This window comes from Mobula hypostoma, chromosome 19 (assembly GCF_963921235.1).
Source record: "Mobula hypostoma chromosome 19, sMobHyp1.1, whole genome shotgun sequence".
NCBI classification, from domain to species: Eukaryota; Metazoa; Chordata; class Chondrichthyes; order Myliobatiformes; family Myliobatidae; genus Mobula; species Mobula hypostoma.
Window position 1 is genome coordinate 49,990,925 of NC_086115.1, and position 17,765 is coordinate 50,008,689.

Genomic DNA, 17,765 nt, shown 5'->3' on the forward strand with positions numbered 1-17,765 from the left:
TTTTTTGATTAAATGAAACAGAGATACTTCCATAGATAGAGAAAATTACACTCTCCAAGATTCCTTTCTAAGTAATAATACCCCACTTTCAGTATTACTGTGCTAAGCTTCGACAGCAGTAAGTGGAAACACATTGCATCAGCTGGTACAATCTAGACAATCATGCTATACTTCCTTGGGTTGGCAAAGGGTCAAGAGCAGGATTCCAGTCCTGAAGAAGGGTCTTAGCCCAAAATGTTGACTGTTTATTCATTTCCATAGATACTGCCTGACCTGCTGAGTTCCTCCGCCATTTTATGTGTATGTTGCTTTGTGTTTTTAGCATCTGAAGAATTTCTGGTGCTTGCGAGGAGCAGAACTGATCACCTTGTGCTCAGCTGGGAGTTGTTTGACCTGCATGAATTGCCTCCTTTGCCTTCCTTTAATCGTCTGTATACTGTTGTGGTGGTTCCTTCCAGGAGCATCAGTGAGAGAGAAAGACACTTAGTCCTTTTTATAACTGATGAATATTCAACTGATTTAAGTTCTCAAGTTTTTTTATATATCAAAAACCAGAACAGGTTGAACTGCTTCTTTTGAATGGCAGCTTCCAGACCCATTGTCACCATTCCTTGCATTGATTCCATTTATACAGTCTGGGCATTAGTGAAGAGCGTAGGCTGCAGTTAAATGCAGTGCTGTGTAGTGGGCTATTCGCATTTGGAAGCACTACAGGAACAAGCCTGAGTTTTTCCCCACACTCGGGACACTCCATTGCTGTATCTAATTTGGTTCAGCACCTCTGGTCTCTTCAATGGTTCAGTTTAATATCAGAGAATATATACAGTATACAGCCTGAAATTCTTACTCTTGACAGACACCCACAAAACAGAAGGAAATCCCCAAAGAACGAATGGCAGAAACATCAGAACTCCAAAGGCACCCTCCGGGGCTAACAGTATCAAGGGTGTTTGACCATTGTGGCCATTGGTTTCTTCTTCTCCCTTCTGGGACAAGACACAGGAGCTTGAAAGCCAACAGACCAGACCACCTTCTTCCCCACCACTATCAGACTTCTAAACTAGTCGTCTCTTTCACATGCTCTTCCCTTAATTCTGCACATCTCCATTATTTTGTTATGATTATGAGCATTTCTTTCTGGACTTTTTCAGACTGCACTTCTACCTTTACTCTGCTTTGTTGTATTGTGCTGTATTTTAGTGTACTTGTTGTTGCTGTTCTTGTTGGGCCCTTGGCTCCCAGGGGAGCAGAGGCCATCGATGGCCTCCCATCTTTTGAAGTCGATGGTATGGTTGGTGTTGATCAACACTTCTGCAATCCATTGCATTCACTCTACAGGGGATTGGATTGTACAGCTTCCCAGAGCCCTGTTAGCCAGCCTTACCCATTTTCACCTCTCACGATGAAGACGTAGGGTTGGACTTCAAGAAGCGTTGTTGCTGTATTTAGTGTATTTATTCTTACTATCTCCATGTTTACTCTGTGAGTTCCATGCCAGTAAAGAATTTCATTGCGTCCTGATTCATACATCTAATCTAATTCTGGATAATCTGACACCAACAAGACAATAAAAGTACAGGAGAAAATCTGCAGATGCTGGAAATCCAGAGTGACTCACACAATGTTGGAGGAACTCAGGAGGTAAAGCAGCATTTATGGAAAAGAGTACACAGTCAACGTTTCAGGCCAAGATCCTTCATCGGGGCACCATGCTGGTTGCTCCAATGTGCTGGATAGGTGACATACTCCAGAGCATCCAACTTCATCATTAAATCTGGAATGTAAATCAGAGGCTGCAAGAACTTTTCTCTTACACTAGTTTTCTCCTTGAGGTAGTGTGGTATGACATGAATTGCTTGAAGGCTGGCAACTTTGGTGATGGACATCACAGGAGTAAATTACTGTGGCATATTTATTATAACTTTTGCATTAATTATACAGTAATCATGTGGGGGGCAGGGGCGGAGATGCGTCTCTACCAAAGGAGATGTAAGGCAATCCTTCCCTCCGCTAGCCTGTAGGTCACACTTGGGCAAAGTGTAACCCCTGCTTAGCCGCCACCCCTGCCCTCCCCGCCCCCCGCCCCAGATCAGGGTCATGTGAAGCCACGGGAGCAGGTGGTGGATGGTCATATAAGCAGCTGATGCGTATCACAAGTCCTGGTTATGCGACCACTGACACACCAGGTAGACAATCTCTGAAGGGTATTGATAATGGCTGGGGTCATCCGTCTTGTAAAGACACTGCCCAGAAGAAGGCAATGGCAAACCACTTCTGTTGAAAAGTTTGCCAAGAACAATCATGGTCATGAGACCACGATCACCTATGTCACACGACACGGTATGTAGTAATGATGATACACAGTATATGCTTTGTCTTTCTGAAGCGCAAATTAAAGGTTTATATTGTAATAATAAAATGCTGGTGAATAAAAATAAGTGAATTTTACATTCTAATAGAATTGCACAGGTACTGTTGTCTAAAACTCCTTCCGTGTTTCAATATACTGAACTTAAAGCTGAATTAGAAGTGGAAATTGTATTTTCTAACATGAGTAGCTGTTGCTAAAATAGTTATGAGACAGAATTTGTGGGAAAACAATGGCTAGAAAAATAACATTGGATACTATAAATTGATTTTATCAACTGATTTCAACAAACAATTATCCAGTTGTGATTAACTTTTACAATGTAAAATAGAAATTAAGAGTGTATATTACATTTAAGCACAAAACCACAGCTTGATCATATTTTAACTGATTGCACTGCTTTTATGGGACAGATTTTTATGTAAATAGCCCATATCAAAGAATTACAGCTAATCAAGAAACATTGAAATGATTTACTAACAAGTACAATGATTATCCAGTGATGTAATCTAAGAATGGTTGCTAATGACTTTCTACTAAGGACAACAGAAACTCAGTCAAACAAGAGAGTAGAATGAAGAATCCACAGGCATTTTATAACACACTGGTCCTTCTGCTCTAGTATGATATATCACCAGTAAAAATTAAGTGTAAATGAAAGTTTACTCTGAATTATAATTGAAGAGAAAAATTTCTAAAAAAGTTAATTTGGATCAGTTGCAGACAACCACAAAAACTATGTAACGTTGCACAAAACCTGATTGTAGAGAAAGCTCTTCAACGAACAGTAGTGGCACATGTCTGGTGGACACTGGGAGAAGATGGTGGCAACAAACAATGCGACCAAGGGCGACGCCCTCCACGTGGTTCATGAAACTACCTCTTTTGCATTAACATCTTCTTTTTCTTTCAAATATGAATCTGCTGCTCTTGGCGCCTGTAATCTTCATTTTGGTGGTGTGTTTTTGAGCTGATTGAGCCACCCGGCACTTTACTGTCTCCAAGGGGGTTTCATGGGGCTTCGAGTAGAGTGGGTAGCCTCGAAGCCAAGAAACCTGGAGGTGAGACACAAGCCCATGATTGACTCCATTTCTTGCTGATTAAACTACCTAGGAAGATTGAAATCATCGAAGCATGTGGGTGCTCAGTGCCGTCTAGCAGCCCCTCAGCCGCTGCTGTCAGAGGAGTGAGTCTGAATGTGATGGTCTCTCTCTCTCTCTCCTGCTCACTTGCTGCTCCTGAAGGAAAGGCCCTGTTTCAAATGGTCGCTCTCTCCCTCTCTCCCTCTCTCTCTCCCTCAATGCTATCAGAGGGTGGTGCCGGAGTTCTAGATCCTGGGCACGGTTTAATCGACGCGGTTTGCGGATTGGACTCTCTGGTTCACTTTAGAATGTGTTTCTGGTTTCTCGTCACTCTTTTTTTTGGTTGCAATTTTGGGTAATTTTTTTTTATCAGGGTGGCCTGCAGATAACAAACACTTAACTAATCTGTGCTTTTTGCTTGCTGTTCCGGCAATTTGTTTTCTCGTTGTGTATTTGTAGTGGGGGGGGGTGCTTGTTGTTTTTCCTTGAACGGGTTCCATGGTTTTCTTTCTTTCGTGGCTGTCTGTGAAAGACAAATCTCAGGGTTGTATACAGTACTGTGCAAAAGTCTTAGGCACCCTGGCTGTAAACACAGCACTGTCGTCATTCACATCTTATGTCTCAGAAGCAGCGAGGGAGAACAGATGACTTCGGGAGGTGTGGTGCCCGGGAGGAGGTCACTCGTGCAGTTGTGTGGTCTGTGAGGCAGTGGGGGCTGGCCTCCCTTTTATTGAAAATGATGGCTAAGTCGTGGTATTCCTCTGGGAGTTTGGTGAGGCTGAGGGCTTCCTCCATGTCTATGGGTTTACGGGGTGAAGTCAACTGAGGTTTTAGGCTGATGGTCCGGTAGCTGGGTCCCCGAATTAGCAGTAAACTGGATGACCAGGTGAAGTGAGAGTCATGAGTGGAGGTCAGGGGTAGCTCAAATTGAGAGGAGTGTTGTGTGAGCCGATCAGGAGGAATTGGCTGGACTCATGATGCTCTCCGGTCGCCACGATGTGTGCTGGCAATGTCAGAACCCGGGTGGAGGAAATACAGACTCCAATGTAGAGATGGGGACCAGAATTTACTTACAAGAAATCCAACAGAACATCAGTGGCTTGCTGAAGTGACACTGCAAGACATAACATTTTCAAAAGTAGGACCCCACAATTAGTGCTGATTGGGTGTCCGCTTAAATAATACAAGTAACACCAAATCCCCAAGCCTATCAAAATAAACTTGGCAAGTTTAGACAGAAAGCACCAGGAGACCACATTACAAAGAGCGAGTTGCCTGAGGAAAAACACAAGAAACTCTAAACGATTAACAACTTTCGTTAAGCAACAATTAACCAGTTCAGGTGCTCCAGAAACCTCAGAGCCCAATGCTCCACTCCTTCCCGCATAAGCCCGAAGAGTTTATTTCACTGACACTCATGTACACAGGCTGTGTGTACGGGCTGACCATCCTGGACCTCAAGGGATGTTTGTTAATGGCTGTGATGCAGAAGCGGTGAGAGACAGGCTCAGTAGGGCGTCCAAGCTGCACACACAAGAGTCCAGTCCAGAAAGCTGCCTGCTATGCCAAATCCACCAGAGCCTCTTATGTGGGTAGACCCATCAAGGTGTGGGGGAGGACAGAGAGAATGAGTCGGGTGCTGGAATGAGGAGCTGCGGAGAGCTCACCAATTGGATCGCCCCTCGTTTCTACCTGGAGGTGCTGTTATCCCAGATACAGTGGACATTTGAAACATTGGTGGTTGGGTACCCCGCGGTAGGCACACAAGTTGTTTCTCAACTGGCACTCACGCTTATGGGGGGGAGGGAGATGGTTGGTTAAGGGATCACTCCCTAAAAATATGGGTTCTGGAAGCTTTAATGCAGAAGGCCTTGAGTGATGAGGTGTTCAAGGTTGGTGGGCATCTCCCAGGTAGACAACTCATTTCTTGAGTACTCTGAAAGGCCAGTGATGGTAATGGGGCAGCATTCTAGCTGCAATCTGTCGTGAGGGTGCAAAATTCCATGGTGTAATCCAGCAACGAGCTGGGGTCTTGATGCAGGTGAAGCATCCGACCTGTTGCCCACCTTTCGCTTCCTGGATGCTCGAAACCCGGAGCAGCTCAGCGGTGAATTCCTCTTGTTCATTGCAAATGGTGGTTTTATTGTCCCATCAGCTGTGACCCAAGTCAGACCCAGCCAAGAGAGAGATGACGAGGGCAATCTTGGCTCGGTCCGTAGAATACAGAGATGGTTGGCGTTGGAAGTGTAAGGCGCACCGGGACAGGAAGTTGTGGCACTGGACTGGGGACCTATCGAAGTGTTCGAGCTCAGAGGAAGGAGGTTCACTGTCTGCATCAGGGCTGCAGTGAGACGGAGAGTGGTCAGCAAATGGACAATGATTTCCTGCTGTTTCTGGATCGTGTGCTCATGTCGACGGACAACTTCCTTCAGGCAAGCAATCTCTGCTGCGTCAATCAATGATCCACTCATCCTGTCAGGAAATGTATGGAGGCTGGACCCAAAGGCAGAGCCGTGGAGATGACTTAGCGGTAGGCAATCTTTAATAATCAGCTGCAAAATAATAAGCCACGGGAGGCCATGAAACAAGATACTAAACACAACCTGGCAACAAGGCACCCGACGGCAAGGAGCAACGGGTTGAAGCTGGCTGGTTCGATTAGTGAACAAGGATTGTAGATGAGAGCGAGGTTTATGCATCAAGTTGTTTTCACATAATTGGCTGATTAAGTATTTGGAGGTTAACTTGCAGGTTGAGTCAATGGTGAGGAAGGCAAATGCCATGTTAGAATTTGTTTCAAGAGGTCTAGAATACAAGAGCCAGGATGTGATGCTGGGACTCTATAAGGCACTAGTGAGGCCTCACCTTAAGGATTGTGAACAGTTTTGGGCCCCTCATCTTAGAAAAGATCTGCTGGGATTAGAGACGGTCCAGAGGAGGTTCACAAGGATGATTCCAGGAATGAAAAGGTTATCATACGAGGAAGATTTGATGGCTCTGGGTCTGTAGTTGCTGGAATTCAGAAGGATGGCGGGGGGTGGGGGGGATCTCATTGAAACTTTCGAATATTGAAAGGCCTAAACAGAGTAGATGAGGAAAGGATGTTTCCCATGGTGGGAGAGTCTAGGACAAGAGGGAACAGCCTCAGGAAAGAGGGGCACCCTTTCAACACAGAGATGCAGAGAAAATTCTTTAGCCAAAGGGTGGTGAATTTGTGGAGTTTGGTTGCCACAGACAGCTGTGGAGGGCAGGTCGGTGGGTGTATTTAAGGCAGAGATTGATAGGTTCTTGATTGGACAAGGCATCAAAAATTACGGGGAGAAGGTTGGGAACTGGGGTTGAGGAGGAGAAAAAAAAGATCAGCCATGATTGAATGGTGGAGCAGACTCGATGGGCCAGATGGCCTTATTCTGCTCCTATGTCTTATGGTTTTAACGAGCAGGTGTACAGGTGTACTTAATGAAGAGGACACTGAATGTATGCTAGTTAAAATGGAGAAGAATAAAATCAACTGAATGCCTTGTTGAAATAGTTTAGGCTTGCACTTAAAGATTAGGCGGGCAACTGCCATTGAACAGAATCATTAGCCTTGTCTGGCTCTCCACAGATGCTGCTTGACCTGCTGAATATTTCCCCATTTTCTCTTTTTATTTCAAGGTCCATTAGAGCATCTGAAGTCTGTGGAAATATATCACAGTAAGACTAATTATAAAGGGGGGAAGTGGAATTTTGTTAAGGTTACTGTTTTGGGAAATATTGACTGAAATAAATGAGATCTCAACAGTCGTTCTGAAGGATCTGCAGATACTCTGTATGGATTATACTCTCTGCAGTGACAACTGTGTCCTTGTCATAGAGTCCTATCGTACAAAAATCAGCCCACTATGCCCGGGCGGACATTTTTACCCATCTACATCGATGACATCTGCCTGTTATAGGTCTGTAGACAGCACCCTTTATGTCTTGCTTTTCTAAACGTTTCTTACATGTAGCGATTGTACTGGTTTTCATCTCCTCCTCTGCTTCAGTATAAAACAAATTACCCCCAAACTCCCTTTAAAGCTCTTTAAACTTCGGCCCTCGTTTGTGATTTTCTTACTATGGGAGAAAAATATGGCGATTTACTCTACTGTGTCTCTCATAATCCTAAATACATCCCTCATTCTACTGCTCTCCAGAGAAAACATGCCCAGCTAATCCACTCTCTAGTCATAAATTCTCCAGTTTTAACATCTCCCTTTAAGTGCGGGAGCTTGCTGTGCACAGTTGGCGACGGCGTTTCCCGCCTGGAAGCCCTGACAACACTTCAGAGGTATCTCACCAGCTGGGCAGTAGTTTGGGCACTCCCGAAGTTCTGCCTTTTCACAGAGTTCCCCATTCTCCTTTTCCATTGCCTCTTCTCTTTCTTGTCCACCTTTCCTTGTATCTTTCCGTCCCAACATCTGCCCCATTCCTCCACGTCTGATCATGCACCAGCAACAGCCCTCCGTCCTCATTGCAACTCACTCTGATTTCCCTCTTTCCGACGCTGCCTGCCCACTTCTGAATCCGATGAATAGATTTCCTCATTTATCTTAAGCGATCTACTCCGTGTCCATTCCCGTCATTGAGATCTGCTCCCGTGTTCAGCGCAGTCTTAATGTTCAACGCCTTTAGGAAATGCAGTTGGCTTTGACTCTGGGCGGCACTTGCAATGTGGTCCAGCAGAGGTCTCCACACTCAGCATACGCGAAGCGGAATTTGGTGTGCCTGGGACTGAATTAAAACCCCCAGCGTGAAACACAGAGCTAACACGTGCACTACGCGATTGCCGCACACCGCCCTCATTGTGCATTTGACATCTCAAGACTACAATATTTATTGCACTTGCCATCTGTGATTGTTGCTGAAATATGGCCAGGGCCAGACTTCACCTATGCAAGGGCATTCTCCGGCGCAAAAGACATGGTAATTGCCAATGTAGAGGCAGTTGTTTCATTTAGCTGCTGATATTATCCGGCAGCTTAATCCCCTGTTTATTACAGAGTCGGGAGGCTTGGATCACGGCGCCACCTATCGCAGGATAATCGCGACAGTATCGGGGGAGGGGGGTAGTTTCCATCGTTTTTAAAGATATAAAACTGACACTGCGCGTAGCTTAAAAATAAAAGCGTTAGGTGTTGCGTGCATCGCGCAACAGGGAACAACTTTGTTTCCCCGCCCGCAGAAAAAGCAAACGCACGCACAGCATCAGAGGAGCAGTCTGTCCAGGAAGTGACAAACCCACTTCCCTTTCATTTCAGCCGATTGGCAGCAATGAGTGGACAGCTCCACAACAGGGAGAGGGGTTGTGGAAGGGGACGGGGTAGACTCGGCTCGGCCGGAGCTGGAGAGGCGACGGTGGAGCCCGGAGCCTGCCGAGTGCACGCTGCCTTTCTCCGGGTAGGTGATGTTATTAGAGCGGGCGAGGCGGGTACTGGGAAGGGGCTGGGGCAAGAGCTCCCCTCCCTCCCTCCCCCCGTGGAGAGGCTGTGCACGGATATTGTTACAATGTGTAAAGTCAGCCCGTGACAGCAGGAGACGGAGTAGGAGCAGCGCTCCACAACAGCTGAAACCCGTACACCAGGGCTCAGCGTGTCCCCAGCACGGCAACTGTGAGATCAGCCCAACGCAGTTGACATCCTCCTCCGAAGAAATAGCGCTGGGGAGAAAAATATGTATATCTATTATATATATGTTTTAAAACGTCATACACCTATCAATTAACCGATCCAGCGCGTCGCATCCTCTTAATCCCGAAAGGATGGATGATCCTGTGGGTATTTATTTTCCTGTGATTATATCATAATTGCAAGTCCACCCGTGTCAAAAGTAATATTTTAAAAAATACATCTGAGACCGAGTAAAGAATGCAAGGCTTATTTGCATTTCGTAATGGCTTTTGTTCGATAGTTTTACTTTGATTTTTTTTAAAGGAAATATTTTATTTTTTGGGTATGTCTTTATTGTTCGGATGTATTGATGTGTTTTTTTAGTGCGAGCCTCAGTGTTTCTTGGAACGTCTGGTTTGAAGGGCGGTCGGTTCCTTTCCAGTCCATTTAGTGCAGATTGACAGCCTGCTCCCGAGCGGAGCGGGGCTGCACATGGCGAGGGCTCCGAGCACCACTCTGCCTTCAGGAAAGTCGCGTACCCACTACCCAGCAATACGTCTGTGATTCGGAAAACGCCAGCTAATCCCGAACGTTTCCTTCCCAGTGTTTGTACATTTTTCATCGCAGCCTCGAGTATAATGCACTCCCTTAGAAGTTTTGTGTTTTTCTTTTATTTGAAGGCTTGGAAATCTTGCGTTGTTTAAATCTGTGAGAGCAAAAGTAAATGTGTGTTAGACCGTCGTAGCATTTGAGTACAGAACTGGTCCCTACCTCCCCAGTCTGGGTGCACAGATCATCATTACTAAAGATGACATTTGGAGTAATCGTGAATGTGCTGTTTTCTGTCACTAATGTTTAGTATGGATGGCATTTGCAGTTTTGATAGAACAATAAATCATGTGCTATTTCTTTTTTAATAGTAGTAAGACCATAAAAAGCAGACTTCGGTGTTTGTACTGATGCTCTCAAATGCTTCTGGGATCATTTAAGCGTTGATACAATGAGATAAAATATAGATTATGCTCCATGTAACCGTGTTGAGAAATGAATGTTTGAGGTGTGACTCGCTGCCAAGATCAGATACTGTAGAATATTCCTAGTGCCACAGTGCAGAACTGTTTCTAGTTGGGACGATGGAATGTGTAAGGTATTTTGAGATTAATGTCACATAGAAAGCATTGTGCAGTAAGTACCTTGATGCAGACAGCTGGCAGCAGTATCTATGTGGAGTTGTAACATTGTAACACATGGTGTTGTTTCGAGTAAACGCTTGATTCATTGGTTTCCTTTGCGACACACCATTGACCGTGCATATCTAAAGATTTTATCTTGCCCACTATGATGTTTTTAAGATCTAATGTTTTCCACAGAATTGCATTGGCCCATGGATCATTTTGCATAGTTTTCCTCTTTGTAAGATGATACAAGTGCCTGCATTTTAAGTTAACCGACACATTTAATTGAATAGGCTGTTGAAGAACTACAACTTTAGGAGGGTGGGCTGGAGGATATAGAGCATTAGATTGTCATAATCTAAGAAGTCTTTCCACTCACGTGCAAGCACTTAGCTCTCCATCAGTACTGAAATATTAAAAAAATCAGTATTACCTATACCCTACCACCTTGTACCTCTTCTTCATCTGACCCCACCTTCTTATTCTGACTTTTCTTTTTTTCCTGCCCTAATGGAGTGTCTTGGCCCATAAAGTTGAAGGTTTACTGGTTTCCACAGATACTGGCTAGCCTTCTGAGTTCCTCCAGCATTTAGCGTGGGTTTCCCCAGCAGTACTCCTAGTTACCTCCATGTAACATCTTTCACATCTTCATAATAGTTCATTTTTAAAGTATGGTCACAATGGTAATGTGAGGGGAAATGATATTAAGTAACATCCATTACTCTCTCTGCACCACCTGGAAATGTTACCAGATTATTTGCCGGATTTCCTTTTAGTCTGTACTCAAAGCCCCTAATGCTAGACAAAAAATTGCTTCCAACTGAGTGATTTGAAACATTGTCTTATGGTGACAACAATTTTAATATTAGCAACCTTTGAAGCAGCAAACCTTTCTTCAAGTGATTCATGAAACATTGATGAGAGAGAAAGAACTCTCCTGTGTGCAATGCGTTTATAAACTTGGCATACCTCACTTATTCAGACAATGTGAAATATTTGTCAAAGATGCTTGCTATGATAACGCAGTCAATTTTCATGTGGGAAAGCACAATGATCCCCTATTTTGAAAATGGAAAAATATTGATTAGTTTATTGGGACAACCCTATACTTTAAGAGAAATCTTCTATGGGGAGATAATATCTTAGTTTCCTGTCATATTGAGGGATTACTCATCAAATCAGTACTAGTATCTTATAGATCAGGCTCAGTTTGATCTTTCTTTTGGAGCAGTGAATAGCTTTAACTTGGGAGAAGCACCAATTATTTTTACTTTTTGATATAGTAAGGACAATCTATCTGGACATTAATCTAATGAAGTGGACAGAGGGTGGTGAATCTGTGGAATTTGTTGCCACAGGCGTCTGTGGAGGCCAGGCCATTAGGTGTATTTGAAATGAAGGTTAATAGATTCCTGATCAGACAAGGCGTGAAAGGTTACGGGGAGAAGGTGGGAGAATGATGTTGAGAGGGAAATGTATCAGCCATGATGAAATGGTAGAGCAGACTCGATGGGCCGAATAGCCAAATTGTGCTCTAAGTCTTTATAGTCCTACATTATCCATTAACGATTTCTCCAGTAACATTATATGCTGGAATGTGAAATGCACATCAGAACAAATTTTATGTTTTTAAATTCACTCATTTAAGTGTAGTCCCAAAGGTATCTCATTTGCTGTGGAACAATATTGGAGAAATTAGCATTATGAAGGAAGAACTTATACCACTATAATATCTTTCAAATCACTCAGGAAATATAGTTTCTATTCTTTAAAAATATTTTCAAACTAGTCATATTAAAATATTGATTGATGGCAATCACTATAATGTTCCATATTATGGAACACAGAAATAAGCACTCGGCCTGAAGGTATTGTGACTGTTGTGCACACTTTTAGTTCTTGATAAGCATTAACAATGTTTTTGCTGTACCTTTGCCAATGACAGCCCCGAAGTAAACAGATACTCAGTAGTTCGATCAAAGTTGGTATGTGCCACCCACAGAGCTGACCTTGCTGGAGATGGCTGTGCTCTATAAAGGGCAAGGTTAGCATCTATTTTATAAGATCTCTGAAGTATTTGGCATGCACCATTTAGGCCAGTTCTTCATCTGGCTTGGTGATTACTGGTGAGTTATTGGTGCACATTTTACTCCCAGCAAAATAAAATGAAACAAATAAAAAAATCTAAACATTAATTTTAAAGTACTTGTAATAACTTTAAACATTGTGTTTGTGTTAGCTTGCAAATGTTGAAACAAAATATTCTGGAACTACTCGGCAGGACAGACAGTTTGATGGGTTTTTGACCTGAAACATCAACTCTCTTTCTATCTACTCAAGTGCTGCCTGAACTGCTGAGTGTTTCTGACATTATCCAGTTTTTAAAATTTTCATTTGCATTACAAATAATTGAAATAAAGATGTTCAGAACTGTGTATGTAAAAGCCTTAGGCACATGTATATAGCTAGAGTGCCGAGGAATTTTTCAAAGTACTGTAGTAATTTTATGTATTGTATTGTATTGCTGCTGCTGCAAAAAAATAGATTTCATAACATATGGGAGTGATGATAAACCTGATTTTGATAAGGGTCTCGATTGTGGACTGAGAATGGGAAGTGGGTAGGAAGAAGGGAATCATGGTTGGGAAAAGGGGAAGGGAGAGAGGAGGGAGCAGGGAGACATTTTGTAATAATCAATAAACCAATTGTTCGGAAACAAATGACCTTGCCTGGTATCTCAGGGCTGGGTGTGTCTACCTGCAGCACCCCCCACCAGACCTGGCCCATGCTCCACACTCCATCCTCACCATTCCCAATATCCTTTGCTGCTGCCAGATTTACAATCTTGATTTCTGCTCCACGGTAACAAATACAGTACTGTGCAAAGGTCTTAGGCACCCCAACTCTATATGCCAAAGACTTTTGCACGGTACTGTTGATCTGATACTGGAGAAAATGCTTTATAAAATAAGTTTTCCTCAGCCCATTAGCTATAACTATACAGCAAATATACACCCGGTACTGGTGAAATTAAAATGAATTGATGATGTCATTTTGTCATCTGGAATTGTTGATTGGATGGTGACGTGAGCTGAATTGCAATTTCCATAAGAACAAAAAAAAAGTAATCTGCATACTTCAGTAAAGACTGTTAAAAGGCAAATAAAAACAAAATGAAAAAGATCATTTCACAGAATTTGGAACAATAGAATCAGGTTTCAAAGTTGACCTTCAGTGGAAAAACCCAGAAATAAAAACCAATGCAACTATTGCCAATCAGTGAGGAATATCATTGTTCAGAAGTTCATTGTCTCATGTAAGTTATCGGCAATGTTTCATTTTTTATGAAGATTATATTTAAGAGTGTTTATTTCCTTAGGATGGAGAATGACAGGAAGAGCAGTTTTAATTCCATTGGCATTACATATAAAAGAAATATAAAAATGTCGCAGATTCAACTTATTCGTCCATGCATGCTGTTTAATCATTGTGAGTTTCCAAATGTGGCAACTGCTTCAAAGATGATTTGTATGAAGACTACATGTATTGCTGATTTTATAGTGTTGCTTAAAAAAAGGTAGAATTGAAACATATTAGTTATTATGGTCACAGTCTTATATTGGAATTTCTTACCAGGCGGTGACGTATAGTAAGTTAATGACAACAACAATAGTAAGCATTAACTTTGGATTAGTTTCAGGATATTAATAGAAGTTTAAAACATTCGTGGGAACACTAGTAAGACTGGATAACTTAATTTTTGATGGATTTGCTTTTAACACATACCTAATGTCTCCCACACAACTGCTAAATCCTACACATTGATGTGTAAAAGTGGTGCATGATAACAAGATTACAATCATGACACGTTGTCAGAATTGTTAGCAACTCTTATTCTCTTGATTTTTTTTAAACTATGTAATCTCTCATTTGTTTTTCTGATGTTTCTTTCTGGTATTTTGTGAGGTTATAGGTCGGTACAATAGCATAATGGTTTGCACAACCCTTTACAGTACAGGCGACTCGGGTTCAATTCCCGACACTGACATTCTCCCCGTGACTGTGTGGGTTTTCTCCAAAGGTTCAAAGGTCCATTTACTATCGAAGCATGTATCCACATACAGCTCTGAAATTTGTCTTCTCCAGATGGCCACGAAACAAAGAAAGAACGTGAAAGTCGTTCAGAACGAAACGTAATTTCCCCCCCCCCCCACAAATAAGAACAGGACCATCAACCCCCAAGAACAAAAAGCTAACCCCAAACACCCTCCCCTTGCATAACAACATGGAAAAGGAACAGGTGACGAAAACACAGAATATAAAAACCGTAAGACTGAAAAAGTCCACAGTCCTTAAACGCAATAGCCCAATCCATAAATGCAGAGCTACAATACCATCCTACGATATCACCAACATTCATTGAAAGAGGCAGAGTCCAAAGACCCACAGAGTTCGAAGACATGCCGGTTGGTAGGTTAAGTGGACATTGTAAGTTGTTCTGTGATGGGGCTAAGATTGAATCAGGGGATTGCTGGGTGGTGTGGTTCGAAAGGCTGAAAGAGCCACTCTCAGACAGAATTGCACTCTCGTATCCCACCCCCACCTTTTGTTTTCACCCTGATCATCATAAATCAATCTCTGGCCATCTTCCACAATAGATGCACAAGTTGGAAGCACATTTTGTAATTAAATACAAACTATGAAGTTCCAAAAGGTTATTAATCCACCATCTTATTGGATGCCATAAATCTGGAGGACCAGTCATCAATCAGTAATACCAATTAACTTAATGGCATTGATGTGCTTTCTCAGTTTGTTTCTAGTCTGCCAGTAAAATGAAAATTTGTGCTACATTTTGTCTGGTCAATGCGTGATGTTCAGAAAGAGGAATTATTGATTGGAGATGCAATTAGTATTGAGAAATGATCTATAGTTGATTTACCACAAAGTTGACACGGAACACATTTTATAAATCTGTGCGGTATGGATCTTCTATATAGTAAACAATTAAGTTCTGTCGCCGATTACTAATGGAAAATGTTTATTTTTTCCCCCAAGCCTCAGAATTGTTTCGGTAGTGGGGTTTATGTGAAGTATAATCTCTGTTTCCCATGCAGTCAGGTGGAGCAGGGGTGAGAGTTATGTTCATTCTCTGAGAGTCCATGGTTGATTGAAGCAGTAATTTGAGATTTGCTATTTGGTAGGATCTGCGTTTTTTACGCTGTAATAACATGACTTGCTGGTCATCAATTCACAACGGTCTGCCAGTGAGAAATTTATTTCAGAGCAAAGTGGCCCAGAGATGAAAGCAATTAGCAAGGAACTGATGCAGAGAGCACAGTGGAGAGTTTTATATTGCCACTTTTTAGTTTGTCAGCTACCAAAAGGTAAGAGCTGAAGAAAAGCAGTAGTAAATGGCCTTTCATCTCATATAATGCTGTTTTCCTTGCGAAAAAATATTTAAGCTGATAAATTCACTGGGAAAAAAATAAAAAAGCCACATTTTATTTGGGTTGACAATGTCACATTGCAAAGATTTTAAATGTGCCACTCTTCTAAAGGATCAGTAACATCCATTGTGAACTGTCTCGCAAGACTCACTGTCTGTTCCCTTTCAGAGCTCATTGTGATGAACAGCATGATATCACAGAGCACACTACAGAATTACTTTCAGTAATTTTGATTTCAATAAAATGTAACATTTCTAAAATGATAGTTGTAAGATTTCTTGGCAGTGCTGGAATCCAACCAGTAGCCAGCATAGTTGTGCTGAGTTTTCTGCAATGTCCTCGAAATGAGTCAGTCTGATGTATAATGTCATTCCTTTGAAGAAAGAACCTTTAAGGAATTATCAAGGTCAAGAGCAGAAGGAGTGGGTTGTTCAAACCTCTGAATTACTGAAGTACTGAGCATGTTTTTCTTTCAAAGTGTGTTATTTAATTTATCAGTTATTGAGTACTGAAAGCGTAATGGATTAATAAAAATTGTACTTTTTCTTGAAAAGCTACTGTAAGGGGGGCATTTATTGTTCATCCTTAATCAGCTCTGTGTAGATGCTGGGAAGTTGCCATTTTGAAACTCAGCAGTCTTTATTTACAGTTTTGTTAGGTAAGTATCTCCTGTAGACACAGGCTCCAGATGAAGGATTTCAACTTGAAACATCACCTGTTTATTCCCCTCCTTAGATGCTGCCTGATGTGCTGAGATCCTCCAGCATTTTTTTTTGTGTATTTCCAAGGATCCCTTGTATTTAGATTTATGGTCCATGGATCAAGTTGGGAGCTTGGGATGTCTCCATTCCACTCACTGGCAATTGCCATCCCAGCAGCTCTACGTGACCTTCTGCTGTCCACTTTTTGGGAATCCCCATGAAGCCTCATCGCCTTGAAAGGGATGGAGGAAGCACATGGGGACCAGGAGAAGCACTAGAACATAGAACAATGCAACAGGAACTAGCCCCTCAGCCCACTATCTTGTGCCAAGCTAACTAAGGTAATGACACCTAATTACACTAATTCACATACCTATTGAAGAACCTCTTAAATACCTCCTATCGTATCTTCCTCCACCTGCATCCCTGGCCATGCATACCAAGCACCCACAACTAACTGTAAAAAGAAAAGCTTGCCTGACACACCTCTTTTGAGTTTCACCCGTTCATTTAAACGCATACCCTCTAGTATTAGACATTTTGACCCAGAGAAAATGATACTAGCTCTCTATTCATCTCATGATCTTACAAACTTATATCAGGTCTCCTCTCAACCTCTGCTATTCCATGAGGTACATCTTAGGATGTGCTGGGCCACATCATCGGTGATGTAACCTAGCACGGTAAACAGCCCTTGTTTGGTTAACCTCTCCTTTTAAGAGATGCCCTGTAATCCAGGCAGCATCCTAGTAAACTTCCTCTGCACCCTCTCAAAAACCTTGACATCCTTCCAGACCACTCGCATCAATGGACTGAGTGCAGTACTCCAGATGTGGCCTGGCCCGAGTTTTATAACTCTTTCTAACTCTTGAAATCAAAGCCCCATCTAATAAAGGTAAGCACGCCGTATGTCATCTTTACCAATAAAATACCAGTGAGGTTCAACATCGCCACTCTTGTTGATGGATTTATCCACAGGCCCCGTTTGTCTGTGTCCCAGAGCAATTATGGAAATGGCCCAGAATAAAGTAAATTCCAACATGGTTTGAACTCTGGAATAGCTTCAATAGGGTAGAGGTTAGCTTATGTAACCACACTATTTAGAAAAGGAGGTAAAGAAAAAGAAATGAAGCTATAAACTTATTATCCTGATGTTGATGAGAGAGAAGAGAACCATGCTGGACTAAGCCAATGTGGGTTCATAAATTTTGACAAATCTTTTGGAATGCTTGAGGCAGGATGGATGAGGGAGAAACCGTGGATGTAGTTTTTCAGTAAGAAGGTTTTTTTAGTAAGGTTGTCCTTGAAAGGCTAGTGTGGAAAGTAAAAGTTAAGTTGGATATTTGGGGGTGAGGTACT

General features: G+C 42.4%; 1 protein-coding gene across 3 annotated transcripts in view; it reads left to right on the forward strand.

The window, feature by feature from the left end:
* The first annotated feature begins 8,739 nt into the window (after nt 1–8,739).
* Nucleotides 8,740–17,765, forward strand: part of fam53b (family with sequence similarity 53 member B) — a 133,722-nt gene continuing 124,696 nt past the window's right edge. The window contains exon 1 of one of the 3 annotated variants that reach the window (XM_063071849.1): nt 8,740–8,871. The gene's annotated coding sequence lies outside the window, so the exon portion shown is untranslated. Of the gene's footprint in view, nt 8,872–9,006; nt 9,249–17,765 lie in introns of those variants that run through there. The other 2 variants (XM_063071851.1, XM_063071850.1) reach the window with 2 other exon arrangements.